This window comes from Mirounga leonina, unplaced genomic scaffold (assembly GCF_011800145.1).
Source record: "Mirounga leonina isolate KUSES-001 unplaced genomic scaffold, KU_Mleo_1.0 Mir_205, whole genome shotgun sequence".
Lineage (NCBI taxonomy): Eukaryota > Metazoa > Chordata > Mammalia > Carnivora > Phocidae > Mirounga > Mirounga leonina.
This window is the reverse complement of record NW_023270515.1, coordinates 368,260-391,506: the sequence shown is the minus strand read 5'-3', so window position 1 is coordinate 391,506 and position 23,247 is coordinate 368,260. Positions and strand designations below refer to the sequence as shown.

The 23,247-nt window shown below is 43.6% G+C and overlaps 1 protein-coding gene across 4 annotated transcripts in view; it reads left to right on the top strand.

Moving 5' to 3' along the window:
• The window catches only part of ERG (ETS transcription factor ERG), a 254,369-nt gene that overhangs the window by 9,310 nt on the left and 221,812 nt on the right, over nucleotides 1-23,247 (top strand). For 2 of the 4 annotated variants that reach the window (XM_035028865.1, XM_035028861.1), the window contains exon 1: nucleotides 4,367-4,456. The exons of the other annotated variants lie outside the window; for them this stretch is intronic. The gene's annotated coding sequence lies outside the window, so the exon portion shown is untranslated. Of the gene's footprint in view, nucleotides 1-4,366; nucleotides 4,457-23,247 lie in introns of those variants that run through there. 4 annotated transcript variants of the gene reach the window in all.

Below are 23,247 nucleotides of genomic sequence, written 5' to 3'. Positions count from 1 at the left end.
AATGCAATTTATCATTTGGAAGAATAGCATTCTTGAGGTGCTGCTATCCCTGGGAAAGGAAGAACATCTGTGAGGTGGATTGCTGCAGGATTAACTTTCAAGAGCACGTATTCACACAATTTGGTAATGGCGGGTTCATCTAACAAGGCCTCTCCCTCTTTAGGTAACACTCAAGTTCATGGCAAAGTCTTACAAAGTCAGTCGTGTCGTTCATATGCTACTTGGTATTATCAACGTGCTGTGTGTGATGTGTCTTTGAATAACTTAGCTCTTTACCATATGCATGCTTTAGAGTTCAGATTTAATTTAATTTTTATGCAAAGTAAAAAAAAAAAAAACCTCACTGTAGGTTCTTACTCATTCACATTTCCCTGAATAAGAAATTTGTTTTCAGCTCCAGTGCCTGGTCTGCAGCAAACTCCTTGTCTGTGCTCCCTTGGTAAATGGTTTGCTTTCATTATCACTAGTGCATGTTGAGGGAATTTCCCTGTCCTTGTTCTGCTGCATTGTTCCCAGTGGGCAATGCTTACTGTAAAGGAACAAACAAACAAAAAACCCAAAACTGTGTTAAGTAAAATGCATGTGGCTTTTCTCCACTCTAATCCCTATATCAAATTTAACACCTCATATGTACAGTTGTTGGCAACTGAACACAAGGGACAAAGAATATTCGGATTTATTTAAAAAAAGAAACCCAAACCTCAAAACTAAGGAACAGGGCTGTGTGTTCTCGTCTATGCTGTGACCCCACTTTGGTGGCTCGGGTGCTTCCTTGGAAGGCCATTGAGGGACAAACCAAAAAGCAAGATTATCTTTATAAATATATAAATATATAAAGATAAACCTCTTGCGTGCAGTCGGCTCTGCTATAACAAATGCAGTTTTGCAGTCGAATCCTGTTCCGTTCAACACGGAGCCTGGGCCAGCAGAGGAGATCCTTCCAGAGGTAAACTGAAATTCTCTTCTGGGGCCGCTGCCTGTCCACCTGATGCCGTGGGCTGAGTTCCTCCTCCCGGTTTCCCACGGGAGTACGCATTTAATTTAAGGTCGAAATTCTATTTGAGAAGTCTGAAGCACATTAAGACTTCTTAAATAATTCACTTGGGGTTGCGTTCAGTGAACATGTGTAAATAGGAGAACGTGCGAGGCAAGTGGTCTCCGTGGAGCGTGGGTGCGAGACCACGTTGATGTAAGCCACATGCGCTTGAAGTCTTGGAGGAAAATCCGTGTCATGGCTGGCCACTAGAACCTGAGGCTGGCCTGGTGGCTTGCAAGGGGTTAGTGTCCAGTTGCTTCTGCGCTGGGTCCTTGCGCCTTCATCAGGGAGGACCTTGGAGACCAAGTGCTGAGTGCAGGATTGTTGCATGACGAAAGGGACAGAAAGCCAGCGGGGCTGCCTCCTACCCACCCCCAAATGCATTCCCTATCAGCTTCTCAGGTTGGGTGTTCGTGGGTGAGAAATAACCAACGTGTGGCCAACGTGTGCTCTTGGAAGCTGCAATCTTTAGTTAGACTTGGATTAATAACAACTGTAGAGTTTTTCCTTTCGGGCTGAACAGCTTTGGTATGCTCTAGGGCGGTGGGGATGGGTTCAGTGACATGACAAGTAACACCCCGTAGAGCCACCTCGTCAAGGATTCAGAGCATCACTAAGTGCCTCCCTCCTCCTGCTGACTCCTGGACAGACCCATGTCCCCCTCGGCACCACAGTCTCCTATCTCTCCTGCACCGGGCGGGTTTCCTTAAGCCTACGGACTTCATGGGTGTAGACGGCAGTGCCGACATTTCACCTGCCGTGGGCATGCACAGGGGCTAAAAGAAACAAGCCGGAGAGTCTAATGAAACCAGGCTGCAGATCTGAAGCGATTTTGGAATATCCTGCTCTGCTTTCTGTCCTGTGTCTGGTTTTCATGGAAATTTGTGTCTGGGAATGAGAGGGAATCTGAGTGGATTTGCTGGAGGCAGGTGCCTGCGTTCTTTGGTTTTGGCCATTAGGAGTCAGGTCCAGGGACCTCCTCAGAGGGGGAGGGACCCCGAGGTCTTAGGAGATTTGATGAGCAGCATGCAGTCTTTATAAGACAGTGGGGGGATTTTCGCAGACTTCCTGATTTTTGAAAATTATTCCTAAGTCTGCCCTCGTCTGGGATTTTTTAGGAAGGACAGAACACACACCCCACTTACTGTCCATGCTCCATAAATTACCCTTTGAACTCATCGCCATGTAATTTCTATAGCGGGTGATGCTGGTGTACATAACTTCGGAGATGAGGAGTAAAACGACTCCATTTCTTTCTCTGGCAAGAACATGGCCAGTCCAGGTCAGGAAGACGCGAAGCAGCATCATGGCTGGCCCTGTTGGAAATACAGGCTACGTCCTGAGAGGTGGGGAATAAATTCTGGTCCACCCTAGATTAAAGAAGTCGTGGAAATGAGGATCAGCATTCGTTCTGTTTGCACTGGCAAGGGAAACAAGACTGAAAACTAGTTTTTAGTCTTTGCTCCAAGCAAGTGAAATAAGAATTGCATATCATGTATTTGAGAATGTTACATGCATGCTTCCCTTTTGGAATAAGCAAGATTCATAACAGAGTAAGGCAAGGCAAAGATTGCTGCCTTGGGTACTTAATAGGGAATGAAAAGATGTCCCGAGAAATCTTCAGTTGGTAGACACTTAAAAACTAGATTGAGGTTTTCGAGTAAGTACCCTCATCGGCTACATTTGTCTCAGATCATTAGCTCTTTATTTCTGTCCTTTTTCATTTTTTTTTTTGTTTCTCTGGTTTTGTTTCTTGTGCTCGGCACCCACTGGCTTCTAAAGCAAGACGTGATGTGTGTGTGAGCTGTTGGCAAAAGAGCCTATCAGGGTAGCATCACTCTTATAGGAATAGTGATGGGGGCATCCTAAGCAGTTGGGAATAAGTGCAGACAGCATTTGCTTGTCACTGAGGCTTTGGTGCTAAACCCCTCCAGAAGAAACAATGTTTTCTGATGCAGGTACCCTTAGCCTTAAATTAACTTAATCAACTTTTTTCCTGACCAGTCTGCTGCAGATGGATTTTTCAGACATTTTCCCCCTAATGCCCCTTCCCCCCACATGCAAATCTAATACCACACACACCCTGTTTATCTGTTTAGGATTTTTACATTATACACACACACATATATCTGCATTCAGGTATAGTCTGTACTTTAGACATGAAAAGAGTGAAGACTTTTTCTCATCCTCCGAGAACTGATTTTAGCTTCTTTGGGAGTACGCAAGCCTGTGCTTAGCTTTGAAAAAGCTTTCCTTTAAGAGAAGAGAGGGCATCTGCCCCAGAGTGTGGCCTGAAAACAGTGATCAAGAAAAAGGCAATTGACGGCTCCCTTTGTATTTCTCGGAGGGCTCCGTTAAACCTGCAAACTCCAGGACCACACACTCTTGCCACACGCGAAAAGGTGGTAGGATTCTTATCAGACTCAGGGTGGACAAGATCAGAGGGGCTGCCGAAACACCTAGCTGCAAAAACACGCCTGCAGTGGCCGGTGGCCCCTCGCATGGTAGCCCCTGGAAAGACCGCCTTTCCTTCTGAGTCTGGGCGGGAGCAGCCCTCCAGCTTCTCCAGACAGCCTTCTCCCGTCCCCTTGGATGTATAAAGGCGGGTCGTGTGGCCGATCTGGTGCAGCTGGATCACATTGACGCTAATGTTTCCCCTCCAGTAAAGATGGAAATATATTAAAAAATAAACAACCAAAAAAGACATGCTGATTTGAAACCAAAAATCAATCAGAAGAGAAAAACACTTGGGTCAGTGTCAAGAGAAACAAAACTGCTCCAGCATGAATTTTTATGAAAATGATCATTGAATAGTATTTCCATGGAAAAGCAACTGACTCAGAGACGGAGGGTGAGTGTCCCGTGAGGCAGACCAGAGTCGGAAGGGCCCGCCCACGCCCGGGGCTGACAGCCGTGCTCTAGCACAGTTACTAGAAGTGACCCAACCATCCCGAAAATAGGGAAAAAAAAAAAAAAAAAGTGCATGAGGGAAAAGCCAGATTCTTAGGAAGGGAGAGAAATGTGTGTTGTGAAACCAGCACAGCTCGGGAAGAATCTAGCGCCGCATTTGAGTTTCTCCTCCCCAGAGCAGCCCCACAAATAACACTCTTGTTCTCCCGGGGAGGGCACGGTCCCCGATTTTCTAGAAGGGCCAGCTGAGAAATGATGTTACTGGGAGGAACGAAGGCACACAGATGAAGTTTCTTACTGAAATGCTTACCTCCAGCTCGTGGTATAGGAAGTGTCACGGTATTTTCTGCTGGTACACTCCCTTCTGGAACATCACAAGGAAGCTTGCTTCCATCTGAGGCAGGAGATCCAAGTGGTTATGCGAGCATCTCCCCGCTGCCCCGCAGAACCCCGAGGCTCCCTCTGCCCCACCCCCGGCGCTGTCTGTGCCCTGGATTTGGAATGTGAAAGGTACGTTGGCGTGGATTCTTTTTGTCTTTGCTGTCTGTGTTTTAAGAGGTGCTTAACTCCCAGCAAGCACCAGCTAGTTATGAAAGCTTGCTCTCCTTAAACTTTCCCCTCTTCTTCTTTCCAAATGGACTCTTTTTAATGTCTTACAGACAGACATGAGTTTGAGTCAGCGGTGACCCACAGTCAGAATTTTGACAATTAGCAGCAGGATGACCAAATGCTCTGTCATGGTCACATGCGGCACGGATTTGGAAGTTTATGAATGCTTGCCCTTAAAAATCACTAAAAATACCTCTTCACACTACAACTCCTCCCACAGTGGGTGCCACAGTAGTAAAATCGGTATCTGTTTTTTGTTTTTGTTTTTGTGTTTTTGGTAATCAGGTCACGTTAGATGACATACCACAGTGTGTGCCTAAACACTTACTTACGTGACATGTATTTATATTATAGGCTATATATCCAACCTTCTACGACTATAGCTGACACTTATTTTTGCTGTGGTTTTTCTGGGGAATTCTCTTTGAACTTAGTCATTGGGACTTTTGACTGTGGAACAGCCCAGGAACTTAGAAAACATTGATGATCCTAATGAACCGGGGTCAGTGATGACACAAAGCCCCTCCACATCTGTATCCAGAAAGAGTAAATATCAAACACTGTTTCGTTTCCTAGGTCATTTCAGACTTGTTTCCCTGCTTGGCTCTGTTTTATTCCATATGATTTCTGGGTGGCATTTTTCCTCTCCAAACCTTTTAATGGCTGTGAGCTCTTATGAGTATATGAACATATGAATATGAATATATTATATATTATATGAAAATATATACTATATGAATATGTCATATAAATAGGAATGATATATAATATTACATGAATATATGAATATGTTATACAATATTACATAGATTGTGTGTATATTACATGATATTTTAATACATATATCACAATAATCCTGTATTGTGATAACTGCATGACCAGAGCCTAGAGAGAAGGTTAAACTGTCTCTTCCTAGACCACATTCACAGAAGTCTGAGGAGGACCCGAATTGTACTGAATTTTACTCTCCTGCTAATTACTCAGGTAGAATAAGACTGTTCTATGCTGATCTCCTTATAAGGGATTTCTAAAGACCGAGGCACCTGCTATGCCAATATAGGAACGCTCCAGGATACTAAGAAACCACACCTAAATACCAGCCCTCACAAGACAAGTGGGGCTTCAGAAAAGTGCTTTTTATCCTGGAAAGTTGAAATCTTTAAGAAAATAAGATTTTTGTTATATGCAACTAATGAGTCATTGAACATTAAATCAAAAACTGATGATATATGTTGGCTAGTTGAACTTAAATTAAAAAAAAGAAAAGACTTTTAAAAGCAAAGATGTCTCCCCATTTTGTTGTGTGTGGTAATAAACGGAAGTTTCTTTTCAAGGGGCTCTTCTCCTCCGTAGGAATATTGTCATGTTGACTTGCCTAGAGAAAAGTGACCCTGCTCACTGGAGCCATAGTTTTCACTGGTCAAGAAGCCGACCACAGTCGCTGCTTTTTCATTTCTCTTTCTGGCTTGGCCCTGATGCAGTCTGGCATATCTGACCCCATGCTGGGTCCAGGGACGCCACCCAGAGAGGGGAGAGTGTGGCTGGAGACACTTGGAGGGAAGATGTCCGAGCCCGCTAACATTTGTTGAGGGGAACGGTGCGGGGCACAGAAAGGGACCGTGTGTGGTCACACCGGTCTCCAGTGACCCCTGCCTTCCAAACCCCTTCCCGGGAGTGGTTTCTGCGGGCACTCAGCTGTGGGTACCCCCCCTCAAGGGGATGGGGTTTGTTACCCAGCCCCTGTCCCCAGCCAACACAGGCTCCAGCCCTTTGTTTTTTTCTCATATTTACTTGAAAACTCTCCGAACACATGGAATTTACATTATCCTTCCATTGACCAAGAATGGTCCTGGGGGAGTGCTCACAGGATCTTGCCAGCAGCGAATGTGGCAACCACAGATGCAACGATAACACTCTCGCATACATTGTGGCCGAGCAGAATCTTCTTTTGACCTTTTGAGTGTTGTTCTTGTGGTTTGGGTATTTCAGGAGAGGACTGGATTGAATGGGTTCTTTTGACCTTCAGAACACCTAGTTTCTTGGTGGGGCGTCAAGACCTCCCCTTGCCTCTTAAATAAAAGGACCAGGTACCACCGTGCTGTTGGCTGTGGCCCGTGACAAGCTTAGGAGAGGGAAGAGGTGGGTCCTCACTCTGTCCCCCTTCCCTGAATGTAGGTGAGTTCATGGAGGGCGTGCGGGCTCCCTGGGTATGTCCAGATAGATGTTTTCATTCCTCCACTTCGGGTTTTAGTCCTGAGACTGCTAATTAAGCCATCCCATAAATCCTCCGTTATAGGTAGTAAAATCTAATTTTAGATTTCCTGCTTGGGCCAGTGTCCTGCCTGATTGCTGCAAGGTTGGCGAGGGGCCGGACCCGGAGAATAGACTGTTCAAACCCGGCCGCGTGTTAAAGCCTTTTTCTCATGTGTTTGGTTGTAATGGCTTTTATCTTAAGTTTCAAAAACTGCTGAAGATAACTACTTGAAATGCTGCAGCGTGGTTCTTTTTAGTGGGCAGCTTTGACGTAAGAAATCCAAGAAGGGGTTTCGAGGAGAGAGCGGGCATTAGGTGGTTAGCGTGAAGGACGAAGGCAATGGGACCGTGCTATTGTTGCTGAGAACAGGAGACTGTCCCCTTCCAGTGGTCTGAAACTCAGCGCCTTCCTCATGTTGCAAGCTTCTTAGGAAGCTGCATATTTGTTCTGAAAGTCTATTAGAACTGGTTCTTCCTCCCCACCCCTCTGTCTCTAGTGCTCCAGCATCTTCCACCAGGAATGCTGAATGGTTCAGTGGGGCTGGAATGGGAGGGATTGAGGCTGTGCTTGGGATTTCCTCACAATCATCTAGGTGCTCCCTTCAGGACCCTCAGACTTGGAAAGGTGATTTAATTTAATTTAATTAATTTAATTTAATTTATTTTTTTTTGAAAGGTGAATTTAGAAGGTCAGGGGGTGCAACAAAATTACAAGGATATTTTGGGTTTGCGGCAGCCGAATGTTGTTACCTGCAAAGGAAAGATGAAACCCACGGGCTGTTCTCCCCCCTCCACCCCCCAGAGACTTGGCAGGCAGTAGAGTACCCTGGGAAAAGTCTGGGAACATGTGTGTGGGTTTATTGGTTGCAGCAGGGTGGGTGTGAGCTGAAATCTGTATGAACAGTGCTAAAATGTTTAAAGCTTACAAGAGGTATGTCAAGGCATTTTGGAACTTGAGAGGGTGGTATCCGTAATACTTTGTTGTGGAAATTTTAGAACATACACATAAACAAAAATATTTAAATCTTTCCACACTCAGATGTTATGGCTACTGACAATGTTGCATTTCATTCTGGAATAGTGGTGATTCTGTTATATATACACTTTTTCCGGGAGTAGATCATATCACATACAAAGTTCGTAGAACCTGTTTTTTCTTTTCTTTTTTACTTAATAACACATTGTAAATATCTGCCCATGTCAATAAATATGTTCAATGAAATATCTTCTTTCTGCCACATTATTTTAAGACTCCTTAGGATTCCATTGTAGGGTCCTATTGTGATGGATTTAACCAGTCCTCTCCATGAAGTATTTAGACTGTTTTCCGTTTTATTATAATCCCAGAGTTATCTATCTTGACGGCAGAGTACAGATGCCCAGGCCCCATCATAGAACAATTAAATCAGGCTCTCTTGGGGGAGAGGCCTAGAAGTCAGTATTCTCACATGCCTTTAGGGTTGGAAATCATGGTTACAAACCGTGTTGCCCAGTTTTCCAAAGACTAGGATACATTCCTGGAAGTAGAAATGTGTGATCAGGGCCCGTATTTTTATCTTTTGCTATACACCACCAACTTATCATTCAGAAGCTTTTTCTTTTTCAACTAATTTACACTTTAAGCTCTAAGGCTTTTAAAGGCAAAGGATGAAAAGAGTTTGCACGTGGACTTGGGGAAGAGGTCTGTATAACACCAAGGAAGCACAGTGAGCTGTTTGGCTTTTGCTGAGTTTTTTGGTATTGTGACATGACCTAAATAAATAAATGAGCATGTTCCTAAAATCATGGAGAAGAAGGAGCCTTGGTCAGACCGCGGGACAGCTGCCACAGCCCTGGCCAGGAGGGAAGAACCTTGCTATGGGACCAAGCTTTATGCCTCTCTGGGATCCTCACCCGTCCGTAGAAATCTCCCACACAGCACCCGTCAGGTGTCGAGTTTATTCACTCTGGAGGTCCCCTGTGCCTTTTATCACTTTTCTACTTTAATGGCTCTTTTTTTCCTCTCAAAATAATAACAGATGCATAAAGTGAAATGGTATTTCTGGGCTTATCATGAAAAAATGCTCATTCTCTGCCCTCCACCTTCCCTTAGCTGTTCTTGGCTCTTCTTCTGTCATTTCTCTCCATATTTATAAGTCCTGGGCTCCTGGCACTTCTTTTTGAGTTTTCAATGTGGATATTATTGATTTTCTAAGAAGGACGATGGGAGTTGAGGTCCCGCCCCTCCGTCCATTTTCCGTTCCTCCATCCTTCCCGTGTAGTTAAGCAAAAATGTCAGTTAGATTAATGTTCACTGCGAACATTATTGTAACTGTGTAAGTGTGAGAAGGCAGCCACATGATATGCTGCGATTATATTTTGTCTTTTCCCAGATTTAATAACTGGGATTTGAGTGTTGCCTTAGTTTTTCTAGGTACTTATCAAAAGGACAGCCCTCAGCTTGCCTGTGGGGCTGGCATCTCCTCTCTGGGTGTGGGGGGGGGACACATGGGGTGATCTGTCTGGGCCGAGGAGGGAAAGGAAGACGAGGACCCTGGGGGTGCTGTGCTGGCAAGTTCCAGCCAACCTGGCTGCTTCCGGGCACACTGTTGTCCTGGGTCTTCATTCACTGTAGAGTCCAAGAAGGTAAGGAATTTGAGATGTTTTTACCCCGACCAGTAAACAAAGAGAAGCTGGTGACTGAGCAGAAGATCTTCATTTAGATCTTTGCTTAGAATTGATCATCACTGGGCGCCTGGGTGGCTCAGTTGGTTAAGTGACTGCCTTCGGCTCAGGTCATGATCCTGCAGTCCCGGGATCGAGTCCCGCATCGGGCTCCCTGCTCCGCAGGGAGCCTGCTTCTCCCTCTGACCCTCTCCCTTCTCATGTGCTCTCTGTCTCTCTCATTCTCTCTGTCTCAGATAAATAAATAAAAAATCTTAAAAAAAAAAAAAAAGAATAGATCATCACTGGCAGGACCAGCTTTGGGTCCCAGATGTGCCTCCCATTGCGTAACTTTCCACAGCATCTTTCCCTCCGTGGCTTTCTTTCCTTCCTCATTTAGGGCTCTTACGACTTAAGAGTCCATGATTCCTGTCTGTAAACCATTGTGGGTATTTGCCTCTTCCCTTTTTGATAGTTTGTCTTATTGTCTGATAACTAACCTTGAATAAACACTTGCTTCCTTCTAAGTAGAGCGATTACCCAGACAGTGCCCACCCGTCCCTCCAAACACAGGGCCCCAGTAATCCGGATGGGATTCTTTCTCCCTTTAGGCGGCTGGAACTGGAGAGGAACTCTGGATGACATCTTGCAGCATTGTAGCAGTGGCCAAGGTGGGAGATGAGATATTGGATGAGCTTACAGGAGCCAAAGTACATTCCTCTCTGGATAATCCCCTTGAAAATGAAAGAAAGGTTCCCTCAAGTTTTTATATTTCCAGCTTTCATCTGCTCTTCACTCACAGGTGCTTCATTCCTTGGCTTGAGCAAATACCTTCAGGGAAAAGGAACCAGATGTCTCCTAAAAAAAAAAAAAAAGAATTACTTAGCTTGAGGAGACCTAAATTCAACTAAAATTGTACATCAGAGCCCAATAAATACCCCCTCCCGATGGAGTGTAACTCTTGGTGGAAGCCAAGTGCACTCTTGCCCTGCCCTATCCCACCACCCCCATTGTCCCCAGACGCCCTCTCCCACTGGGGACCAGTGTGAAAACTACTAGTTGGCCTATTCTGTCCGTTTTTTGTCTGAGAAAACAGACACCTGCCAAAGTGACCTTGTCCATATTGCAGGACCGGTGATTGGCAAAGGGGGGACCCTCGCCCAATAGCTCATATCCTGTTTCTCATTCCACCCTGAGTCACGCTAGGGTCAACCCCGTTTGAACACACGTGGTGATAGTCTGAGGGGATTGCTATCACGTGGTCCCCAAATGCTTACGGCTCAGCCATCAGCTCTGCAGTCAACCTTACCTAAACATGGAAAGGTTACTGCAAAGTGGTTTGTCATCATGTTGTATTTTAGACTCAATAATTATGCTTTGAAAGTAGCACATTCAATTCTTTTGCAACAGTTTTTGAATTTGGGAAATGAGAACTTTTTTTTTTCCATAAGGGAAGACATGCCTGTGAAGTTTCCTCATGATTTTTTTTCCATTTATTTAATTACTTACTATTTATTTATCTATGTATTTAGTATTTTTTTGCTATCTCAGCATAGATTCTTTGTTTTTTTATTTTTAAATTTTTATTTATTTATTTATTTTTTAAAAAGTGTGGTGCATTCATTATAATTGATGAACCAATACCAATACATTATTATCAACTCAAGTCCATAGTTTACATGATGGTTCACTCTGTGTTGTCTGTTCTGTGGGTTTGGACAAATGTGTAATGCCATGGATGCACCATTATAGTATCCTACTGGACAGTTTCGCTGCCCTAAAAATCCCCTGTGTTCCACTGCTCATCCTCCCTCCCTTCCCCCGAACCCACGGCAAACACCGACCTTGTTACTGTCTCCATGGTTTTGCCTTTCCCAGAATGTCATAGAGCTGGAATCACATAGTATGTAACCTTCTCAGACTGGCTTCTTTCACTTAGTACGAGGCATTTAAGGTTCCTGCATATCTTCCTGTGGTTTGAGAGCTCATTTATTTTCATGGCCAAATAATATTCCCTGGTATGGATGACTGCAGCTTGTGTATCCGTTCCCCTGTTGAAGGGTATCTTGGTCGCTTCCAGTTATGTTTAGCTGTTATCTTCGTGATATTTTTCAAAGCTGGAGTGAAGTTTCAGAGGGAAGGGTACAACCCCTAGGTGAAATGCTGTGCTATCGTAATCAAAATTGAGATTTTTTTTTTATTTTTTAAATTTAATTTTATTATGTTATGTTAGTCACCATACATTACATCATTAGTTTTTGATGTAGTGTTCCACGATTCATTGTTTGTGTATACCACCCAGTGCTCCATGCAGAATGTGCCCTCTTTAATACCCATCACCAGGCTAACCCATCCCCCCACCCCCGTCCCCTCTAAAACCTCAGTTTGTTTCTCAGAGTCCATAGTCTCTCATGGTTCATCTCTCCCTCCGATTTCCGCCCCCCCTTCATTTTTCCATTCCTTCTCCTAATGTCCTCCATGCTATTCCTTATGTTCCACAAATAAGTGAAACCATATGATAAATTGAAAAACCATATGATAAATCGAGATTCTAATAAGGGTGCATTAGTATGCATCCATGCAAAGGCAGCTGATTATTTCTGGTACAAGTGTTGCAGATTTCCTATAGGTCTGTATCACTTTAGGTCTTTGCTCAGGTGGTCAAGTGAAATCAGTAGTGAAGCTTCTCTGAATATCATATCCCCAAATCACTCTGTGTGCGCAGATATTCTCCCCCTCAGTGTGTTTGAAAACTGGACCTCATTGTGTTTCTGTTTAGAGAGGTAGATTGTTATCTACACCAGATCATTAGAACCTAGCGTAGAAGTTTCTTCTTGGCATTCTTAATGCTCGTAGTCTCTCCCTGCATGGTCCCAGGGTGGGGAGATCACTCCCTCCCTAAATGGTCCTTTCCATCTCGGGCTCGTTCCATTTGTCAGCATGTACCTTCTTAGACTGACCTCAGATGGTATCCGTCATTGTGCCTACTTTTACCTTCTAGAATAACCCAGTAAGGTGGCTTTTTTTTTGCTCATGACTGGTATGATTAATACCTACAACAGTGCCTGGTTCCTAGAAATCTTTCCATGAATATTTATCAAATAATTTCAAAGCTGAACAAATGGATGAATATTTGACTGGTCTTCATGTATTTCAAATGCATATTTCCTTAAACATCTCTCTTTGCAGACAAAACACAGTTAGTTTTTTTGTATAAAATGCATATTTTATACAATATTTTTTTTTAGCTCTCATATATTGGTTTTATTTGTATGGACATTTTTTTTTTTCTTATCCGTGTTCTTCTTGGAAAGTCATGACCAGAATAGTCCCTGAGAAATCTAGGACCATTACATTTTGTGATCTGGGCTCAGTGCTTCCTTTGACTATGTTAGCTTCATGACAGCCCCATCACACTGCCCTTGAAAACACTCATGTGTTTTCTTGGCATTGATGCCTGCCCAGTCAAACCCTTGTCATTCAGTAAATAGGACAGCTCTTAAAAGTTCAAGACAAAGAAAATAATCTGAGACTTCAAATTGTGGCTTATGGAATTGAAGAAGTTGCAGATAATATTTTTCTTTTCTTTCTTTCTTTTTTTTTTTTAAAGATTTTATTTATTTATTTGAGAGAGAGAGACTGAGAGAGAGCGCACATGAGAGGGGGGAGGGTTGGGAGGGTCACAGGGAGAAGCAGACTCCCTGCCGAGCAGGGAGCCTGATGCGGGACTCGATCCAGGGACTCCAGGATCATGACCTGAGCCGAAGGCAGTCGCTTAACCAACTGAGCCACCCAGGCGCCCAGATAATATTTTTCTTAAAAAATTCATGTTATATTTTTTAATATCCTAATAAGATTTTTTTTTACAAGTATATGCCAAGTATTTTAATTAAGTTAACTTTCAATGATTTGGGTATATGAATACTCAGTAATTTCAGGCATAGTGGTGTTTGGAAATGGTAACCTTTTTAAAAAATTTTTTTATTGTTATGTTAATCACCGTACATTACATCATTAGTTTTTGATGTAGTGTTCCATGATTCATTGTTTGAGCATAACACCCAGTGCTCCATGCAGAATGTGCCTGGTGATGGGTATTATCATACGGTAATTCTGTGTTTAATTTTTTTAGGAACCTCCATACTGTTTCTTATAACAGTCGTACCATTTTACAATCCCACCAGTAGTGGCCAAGGGTTTCGATTTTTCCACATCCTGGTCAACACATGCCATTTTCTGTTTCTTAAAAAAACTTTTTTATTGTAGCCATCCTAATGGGTGCGAGCTGGTATTTCATTGTGTTTTTGACCTGCCCTTTTTTTTTTTTTAAGTATTTTTATTTATTTATTTGTGTGTGTGTGTGAGAGAGAGAGAGAGAGAGAGAGAACGAGCCGGGGAGGGGAAGGTGCACAGAGAGAAGCAGGCTTCCTGATGAGCAGGGAGCCCGATGCCGGACTCAATCCCGTGACCAGAGCTGAAGGCAGAACCTTAACCGACTGAGCCACCCAGGCACCCTGACCTGCACTTTTTAGATACTTAGTGATACTGATAATCTGTTCATATACTTGTGGGTCCCATGTATATGGGGAACACCTTTACTACATCCATTATATGCGTAAGGAAGTCTAGGGAAGAATGGTCAGTCAGTTTGTTCAAAGCCATATAGAGAGTAAAGGATGGAATCAGAATTCGAATCTACAGCTTTGCATCATAACCACTGTGTTCTGTCCCTCCCTGTGGGAGCAGTAGTTTTTTCTTTTTCTCTTTATAATTTTTATTTATTTATTTATTTATTTTTAAAGATTTTATTTATTTATTTGACAGAGAGAGAGTGAGAGCAAGAGAGCACAAGCAGGGGGAGTGGGAGAGGGAGAAGCAGACTCCCCGCGGAGCAGGGAGCCCGACGTGGGACTCGATCCCAGAACCCTGGGATCACGACCTGAGCCGAAGGCAGACACTTAGCCGACTGAGCCACCTAGGAGCCCTCTTTTTCTTTTTTTAAAAAATATTTTACTTATTTATTTTAGAGAGGGGGAGGGGCAAAAGGAGAGGGAGAGAGAAATTCAAGCAGACTCCCTGCTGAGCACAAAGCCCCACACGGGGCTCGATCTCACGACCCCGAGATTCTGACCTGAGCTGACAGCAAGAGTCGGCGCTCAACTGACTGAGCCACCCAGGCTCCCCATCAAGTAGTTTTTTTAAATGCTCTTCCTTATATTGGACTCGTGACTGAATTTTGAGCAAGGGGGGTAGGAGAGAGCCCTTCCTCCTTCTGCTCCTTCTCTCCCTCCCTCCTTCTTTCTTTCCTTTCTTCCTTTCAACACTTGGGTCAGGTGCTATATGCAGGTCCTTGGAGAATGGCAAGGTGATCAGGACAGAGTCTGGTTATCAAGGAGGTCACAGACAAATTTGGGGGATGAATTGGGTATCCGTGTAACTTTTCTTCCAAACTGGGAGTGAAAGAAGACACCATAAATAACTCTATTGACAACAGGCTAAAGTAGGACTGTCTCGGACAAACTAGGTTGTGTGATTCAGAGATAAGGCATATATGAAAATTGTAATATGAGTTGGGTAATAAATACTAAAAATAAGGGAGGGTTTAAAGCGTTTTAGAACTTGAGAGCTGACTTTCTCTAGTGTCGTGCTGGTGGAGTGATGAATCAGGCAGAAGACATTTAAGCTGGTTTTCCCAGGCGAAGCACACCCTCTAGAACCGTCTATGGGATTTTGTGTGCAGGCGCCTGGTCTGCAGTGCTTCCTGACTTGAGGCGGTGGACCTGGCAGGAGACTGGAGATGCCAGGAGGGCTGAGCTGGGATGGGGGCCAGGGCTACCCAGGAGGTCGGGACAGGGGTATGGGGTTTTTTTGCCTCCATGGACAGATCTTTGCCAACGTAGGGGTGGAAAAGGCACAGGAATCAGGTGTGCATACGCAGTAACACAGAGTTGTTCTAGTATTACTGAGGATTGCATGGATTTTGTCCAAGGAGTAAAAAAAAAAAAAAAAAAAAAAGAGGTCAAAATTGGAACTGTGCCATCTGTTAAAAAGGATGGGCAGGCTATAAAAGTCTTCCCAGGCTGTTAGTTATTTTGTTTCTGCAGCAAATGATATATATGGCAGCAACAGAATGTTAAGTTACCACTAAAAGCAAAATTTCCCCCAATGTGCTTTAAAGAGACGAGACATGTGGGCGTTTAGTGTTACTGATTCTTCCTGATGCCATTTTTTTTTAAAACCAAATTTTCTATGACTCATAGGAACTCCCATTCTCTCTCTTGACTGTGAGAATATGTGAAATCGTGTGCTCAGCCTGAGAAATGTTCAAGCAAAGACAACCTTAATGGGAAGCGCAGTGTGGGGAACCCTGTGTTTTGAAGGTGCTACATCATTGTTCCTGAGGGCAGGATGCCCACGGATGCCTGGGGGTTAAGAAAACATTTCCCCACCTGAATTCAACGTTAGCAATGTGCCGATGGGTCTTCCTGGTCTCTGCCAGCGCCGAATGCAGCCAGATTATAAGAGCTTTTTTTGCTGTGTTTCAGATTCTGTGAAATGGAGAGGATGAGGCATCCTTTATCTTCGTCTTTGTTTTTTATTTTCTTCTTTTCCTTTCTTTCTTTTTTCTTTGACAGGCTTCTCAATTCAGCTGCATGTCCTTCTTCCTTTGGGCAGGTCTGTGGTGAGTAATGGTCTTTATATGGCATGTCCCTGGATTCTTGCTGTTTTTCAAAGTGAGCTCATGCAAGGAGTGAGTGCTCACTGGGTCACAGATGTTTCTTAAAGCTCCCCCTTTCTGCACATGACCCTATGAAACCTTGAAGATTTACCACTTGGTGCCAAAAAAACCATTTTCAAGGTGATTTTCATGTATATGAAGATGGCTTGTTGTCTGTCAGTACTCATTCTTCCCTTCTTCCTTAGTAACAGAACTCCTGCATGCTCCCCGAGAACAAAGACCACATTTCCCAGCTTCCTTTGCAGCTGAGTGCAGCTGACACTAGAACGTGAGCAGAAGGGCTGTGTGCAATCTCCAGGAAGTATCCCTAAAGGGAAGGTTGGACTTCCAGGTAGAATCTTTAAAGGATCACTCTCCTTTCCTGTATCCTTCCTACCTGCTGGATTATTGATGTGATGGCTGGAGTTGGGGCAGTCTTTTTGTGTCCGTTTATTTCACTTAGCAGAATGTCTTTAAGGTTTATCTATGATGCAACACGTATGAGAATTTCATTCCTTTTTAGACTGAATAACATGCCATTTATGTCTGTAGCACATTTGATTTATCCATTCATCTATTGGTGGACATTTGGGTTGTTTCTACCTTTTGCCTGTTGTGGATAGTGCTGCTGTGAACATTGGTGTATAGGTATGTGTTTGATTTTCTGCTTTCAGTTCTTTTGTGTATAAACCCAGAAGTGGAATTGCTGGATCCTATAGTAATCCTACTTTTTGAGGAGCTTCCATGCACCCTTTCACAGTGGCTGTACCATTTTACATTCCAACCAGCCACCCAGGCACCCCAGTTTCTCTATTTTTGTATACATTTGGAAATTCCCATAACAGAGTTTAGAATATCTGATACTGAAAAAAATCAATTTAAGAACACAGTAAATTAGTGGGAAGTGAGAAACTATTGGTTAAGAGTGATCACAGTGAATAGTGTGTAATAAATAAATAAAACCTCTCTCCATCGAAGGGGTTTCTCATCAGAGCCAGAGCAAAAGGGCAATGTATAGTTATGGTTCATTTCACTTCTAAATGACAGAAGATAAACTGATTAAAGAAATAATAATGGTTGGGGCTCCTGGGTGGCTCAGTTGTTGAGCGTCCACCTTCGGCTCAGGTCATGATCCCAGGGTCCTGGGATCGAGCCCCGCATCGGGCTCCCTGCTCTGCAGGAAGCCTGCCTCTCCCTCTCCCACTCTCCCTGCTTGTGTTCGCTCTCCCACTGTGTCTCTCTGTCAAATAAATAAATAAAATCTTTTTAAAAAAAGAAATAATAGGGGTGCCTGGGTGGCTCAGTCGTTGAGGTCATAGAGACCTGGTATATCAATTCTCGAAGCCATCTAACTTTGCTTCTGGGCTAGGTGCAGAACGAGTGGCTGATCTGCCTCGGGTTACCTGCTTGGGGGTTGAGCAGAGGTGGAGGGACTTTGGTCTCCTACCTTCTCATCCAGAAGTGTACATCTCACTGCTTCCAACTAGAGAGCTCTGCAAACAGGCATCTGCAAGCCTTAGATAACTTGTCCAGCGTCTGTGGGATGCTGTGAATTGTGTGCTCAGCATGGGAAACTTGACTGTTCAATTGTAAATGTTGCCACCTAAAAACAGGTCCCTTTTTAGCTGCAATAGTAATAGTAATGATAACAATAACAATAATTAGTTTGGCATAGTTTGGGGATAGGAGGCTACTTTGGATGACATTCGTACACAGAAGCTGTTTATTGCTGCTTTCCGTATCTCTTGATAAAAGAGAAAAAAGTTGATAAATGTAGATATGAATAGTGATTATTTATAAAAAAATGGTGTAAAAATGCTTGACTGGGCCTGGTTGACTCTGGAGCATGACAGGTGCTATTTTGAGAGCCTGGAGCCGGCGGAGGGAAGAGGTTGGGAAGCTGGAAAGAAGAGAAGTGGGGATGGGCGGTGAGGGGCTACACACCCCCCGTGAGCGCCCCTCACTGCTGTGGGAAGGAAACAGCCGGGTTCTTTGAGTTGCCAGATTGGCACGGCCGAGTCTGCTGTGTTCACAGGTGTCTTGTTATGGACACATCCTGAGGTGGATACTCTGACTCTTTGCTTGGCCAGTAGCCGTGGGTGTGCAGGTGGTGACTGGTCAGGGCCGTTGTGTGTTCTAATTGACCCCTTCCTCAGTCATGAGGTCATCACATTCAGAGTGATGAGTTCGTGGTTCTGGGTAGCGTACGGGGCGCGTCATAATTGACGGCTTGCGTGGTCCCCTAGACGGGCAGAGCTCTTGAGAATTGTTTTTAAATGGCTGACCTCATGCAACCCTTTTATTGACTCTGTGGTCTTTTGTTTCTTTATGACATGAGTGTAATTCAGTGTAGAAAAAAATTATAAATACAGAGAAGCAAAAGGAAAAAAAAAGCTCCCTGTAACTTTCCTTAGAGTTAGCCACTATGATTATCTTGGTTTTTTTTTTTTTTTTTTAAAGATTTTATTTATTTATTTGACAGAGAAAGACACAGCGAGAGAGGGAACATAAGCAGGGGGAGTGGGAGAGGGAGAAGCAGGCTTCCCGCGGAGCAGGGAGCCCGATGCGGGGCTCGATCCCAGGACCCTGGGATCGTGACCTGAGCCAAAGGCAGACGCTTAACAACTGAGCCACCCAGGTGCCCCCATTATCTTGTTTTATATATTTCTGGATTCCTATAACGCATCATTATATAAAGATATGCATTGAAGAAGCACTGCATCTCTTCCTTGCATAGGAGTGTTATAATATTTAAAAATCCTAAGGAGGTCAGACAAATGAGCGAGTCATATCTTTAAAAAGCTGGAAAAAAACTGGTTTCTTAGGAAACCCTGAGTTCCTTTGTGCTCATCATTATAATATCACGTAATAAGTAAGGGTGGAAATATAGGAGCGCCTGGGTGGCTCAGTCGGTCAAAGCATCTGACTTGGTTTCGGCTCAGGTCATGATCTCCGGGTCGTGAGATCGAGCCCCGTGTTGGGCTCCACACTCAGCGGGGAGTCTGCTTAAAGATTCTCTCCCTCTGCCTCTCCCACTGCTCGTGCTCTCTCTCTCAAATAAATAAATCAATCTTTAAAAAAAAAATAAAGATAGGAATATTGAATGCAGTGCATTAGCTTCCATGTCCTATGTGACCAGGTGGGTTGCAGAGCAGACATTGTTTTTTGTTTTTTTTTTTAATTTTTTATTCTTATGTTAATCCCCATACATTACATCATTACTTTTAGATGAAGTGTTCCATGATTCATTGTTTGTGCATAACACCCAGTGCTCCTGCAGCATGTGCCCTCCTCAATACCCACCACCAGGCTAACCCATCCTCCCACCCCCCTCCCCTCTAGAACCCTGTTTGTTTTTCAGAGTCCATCATCTCTCATGGTTCGTCTACCCCTCCGATTTCCCCCGCTTCATTCTTCCCCTCCCGCTACCTTCTTCTTCTTCTTCTTCTTTTTTTTTTCTTAACATATATTGCATTATTGGTTTCAGAGGTACAGATCTGAGATTCAACAGTCTTGCACAATTCACAGCGCTTACCAGAGCACATACCCTCCCCAGTGTCTATCACCCAGTCACCCCATCCCTCCCACCCCACCCCCCACTCCAGCAACCCTCAGTTTGTTTCCTACAATTAAGAATTCCTCATATCAGTGAGAAACGACAGATGTTGGCGGGGATGCGGAGAAAGGCGAACCCTCCTACACTGTTGGTGGGAATGCAAGCTGGTGCAGCCACTCTGGAAAACTGTATGGAGGTTCCTCAAAAAGTTGAAAATAGAGCTACCATATGATCCAGCAATTGCACTACTGGGTATTTACCCCAAAGATACAAATGTAGGGATCCGAAGGGGTACGTGCACCCCGATGTTTATAGCTGCAATGTCCACAATAGCCAAACTGTGGAAAGAGCCAAGATGTCCATCGACAGATGAATGGACATTGTTTTCCTTGTGGTGGGACTTTGTCAAGCACCGAAGCAGTTTGCTGAGTGTGTTCAGGTGCACGCCCCCTAGCGGGGCAGGTGCTTCAGGCTCGGCTCCTGCACTGAGGCTCTGCAAGCCGCTCATGCTGGAGAACACCGTTGTCTTGTTACTGGGAAGTGGTACTCGATCGACCCTTTTTTGGGTCAGAGATTGACCCAGCATTTCTAAGTAGATTTACTGGACACACTGTTACATTAATGTCTGGGCGATTTCATGTCCTTTGTACTGCTTCGTAAGGAGCGTTCAAAAACAAAACCAATGGTTTTTGTTTGTTTGTTTGTTTTTTGGTTTTTTAGTATGAAATTTGGACATCTGCTTCTCTTGCTTTTCAGTGAATGCTATTTCTTGCAAATATTTTTTTTGAGCTTTTAGAAACCATTTTGTGTGTAAAATACTGCTTACACTTTCGTTGTTCCATTGTTTCACTTGCCAATATATCTTTTCCAATGACATACAGTGTTTGTGGCCCTTCGCCATCAATTACTGCTACAAGGCGGAGTTCAGTTCAGTTGTAGGAGGGATCCTACTTCCAAGTAAAACAAATAACATTTTTTCGTCTTAATTTCTTCAAAAGCAGCTCCTTTGTCATTGTTTGGTTTAGTGGGATTGCCACATTCGGAAAAGACATGTCTTCTCTTGACCAAAAAGAGACCATCAGTAAATTAGGGTTGTAAATAGATAATACATATTTTATTTTCCTTATTTAGCTGCAGTGTTAAGCTATACATTTAGAAAGAATACAACTTAAAGATGTAAAAATCGCAAGTTATAAAAATAACTATATGCTTACTTTTTTCCCTCATTTTTAAATACATTTTTGGCTGATAGCTGACACACTAACTTTAAAATGTCAGACATTATGAGGTGGCCCTACCAGTGCATGACCACCCTGGCTCACGATGTGACATCCGAGCTGGTCTGTACCCTGTTCGGAGGAACGGGTGCACTGAGTACACATTTGATATCACTGTGATGTCACATTGCTGTAAAAGTTTCCAGACCCTTCTCCTTTGGTGTACTTCCCTCATCCTGGATGAGGAATGAACATTTTGCAAATTGGCAGGTGGTCCACGGACCACACTTTGAGCACCAGTGTTGCAGAAGAGATTGGGGTTCGCTCTATTCCGAGGTGACTCAGAATTCAGTCCGTCTGTCAGCGCATTTATTCAAATGAGCTTCAAATATTATTCTTATCATCGTGGGCTTTTTTGGGCTGCTCCGATGAGTTTATCTAAGATGATTCCAAATAGTCACCATAATGCTAACAGTATTAATTAATTAAGTGCCGAATACTTTGCTTTCAACAAAGCAGCTGGTGCAGGGGCCATGCTTTTATCACAGACCCATTCAAAAGTAGTGTTGGGGCGCCTGGGTGGCTCAGTCGTTAAGCATCTGCCTTCGGCTCAGGTCATGGTCCCAGGGTCCTGGGATCGAGCCCCACATCGGGCTCCCTGCTCTGCGGGGAGCCTGCTTCTCCCTCTCCCACCCCCCCTGCTTATGTTCCCTCTCTCGCTGTGTCTCTCTCTGTCAAATAAATAAAAATAAAATCTTTAAAAAAAAAAAAAAAGAAGAAGAATACCATTTTCCTTTTGGGATGCCTGGGTGGCTCAGTCGTTAAGCGTCTACCTTCAGCTCAGGTCATGGTCCCAGGGTCCTGGGATCGAGCCCCGCATCGGGCTCCCTGCTCAGCGGGAAGCCTGCTTCTCCCTCTCCCACTCCCCCTGCTTATGTTCCCTCTCTCACTGTGTCTCTCTCTGTCAAATAAATAAATAAAATCTTTAAAAACAAACAAACAAACAAACAAACAAAAGTAAAGCGTTGATGTGAAAACCAATAGAGGTTGGATCCTGAAGCCAACTGTCCAGTGTCAGGCTGATTTCGGACTTCTTTTTTTCCCTTTGGCTTCTTGGAAGCCGTGCCTCACCCTGTGCTCAAGTTTGAGGGCACGTTTTGCCTTCTGTTGTTTGAGCAGAATGAATGTTCACTGCTTTAGGCTTCTCATTTAGCACCTTGACAGACTAATGCTTCCTAATAGAAGTGGATTTGACCTCTTTCCTGGAGGACAAGTTAGTGAATGCAAGGGCGGCCACATGGGTAGTATTTAAAAGATTAGCAACTCTTCAAAACTAATGATACAAGCAGACCAAATCACTATGTTTTTCTTTTCTTTTCTTTTTTTTTTGAGGTCTTTTGTTTGTTTTTTAATCTCAGGCATAGCGAGATTACATGGCGGAAGACTACATTTTATTTTTCACTATTGCTGGGTATCTACAAGGTAATTCAAGAGATCATGTATCTTTTTTTTTCCTATTTAACCAATTAACATTTATTCTTTTTTTTATTAGTTTCAGGGGTAGAATTTAGTGATTCATCAGTTGCATATATAACACTCAGTGCTCATCACATCAAGTGTCCTCCTTAATGCTCATCACCCAGTTACCCCATCTCCCATCCACCCCCCCTCCAGCAACCTTCAGTTTGTTTCCTAGAGTTAAGAGTCTCTTATCGTTTGCCTCTTTCTCAATTTGCATCTTAGTTTATTTTTCCTTCCTTTCCCCTATGTTCATCCATTTTGTTTCTTAAATTACACATGAGTGAAATCATAAGATATTTATCTTTCTCTGACTGATTTATTTCACTTAGTGTAAAACCCTCGATTTCTATCCATGTCCTTGCAAATTGCAACATTTCATTTTTGATAGCTGAGTAATATTCCATTGTGTGTGTGTGTATACAGAGATATATGTATATATCTATCTCATATCTTCTTTATCCATTCATCTGTCAATGGACATCTGTGTTCTTTCCATAGTTTAGCTATTGTGGACATTGCTGCTATATAAATTGGGGTTCATGTACCCCTTCGGATCACTACATTTGTATCTTTGGATAAATACCTAGTAGTGCAATTGCTGGGTCGTAGGTAGCTCTATTTTCAACTTTTTGAGGCACCTCCATACTGTTTTCCAGAGTGGCTGCACCAGCTTGCATTCCCACCAACAGTGTAGGAGGGTTCCCCTTTCTCCTCATCCCCGCCAACATCTGTCTTTTCCTGACTTGCTAATTTTAGCCATTCTGACTGGTGTGAGGTGGTATCT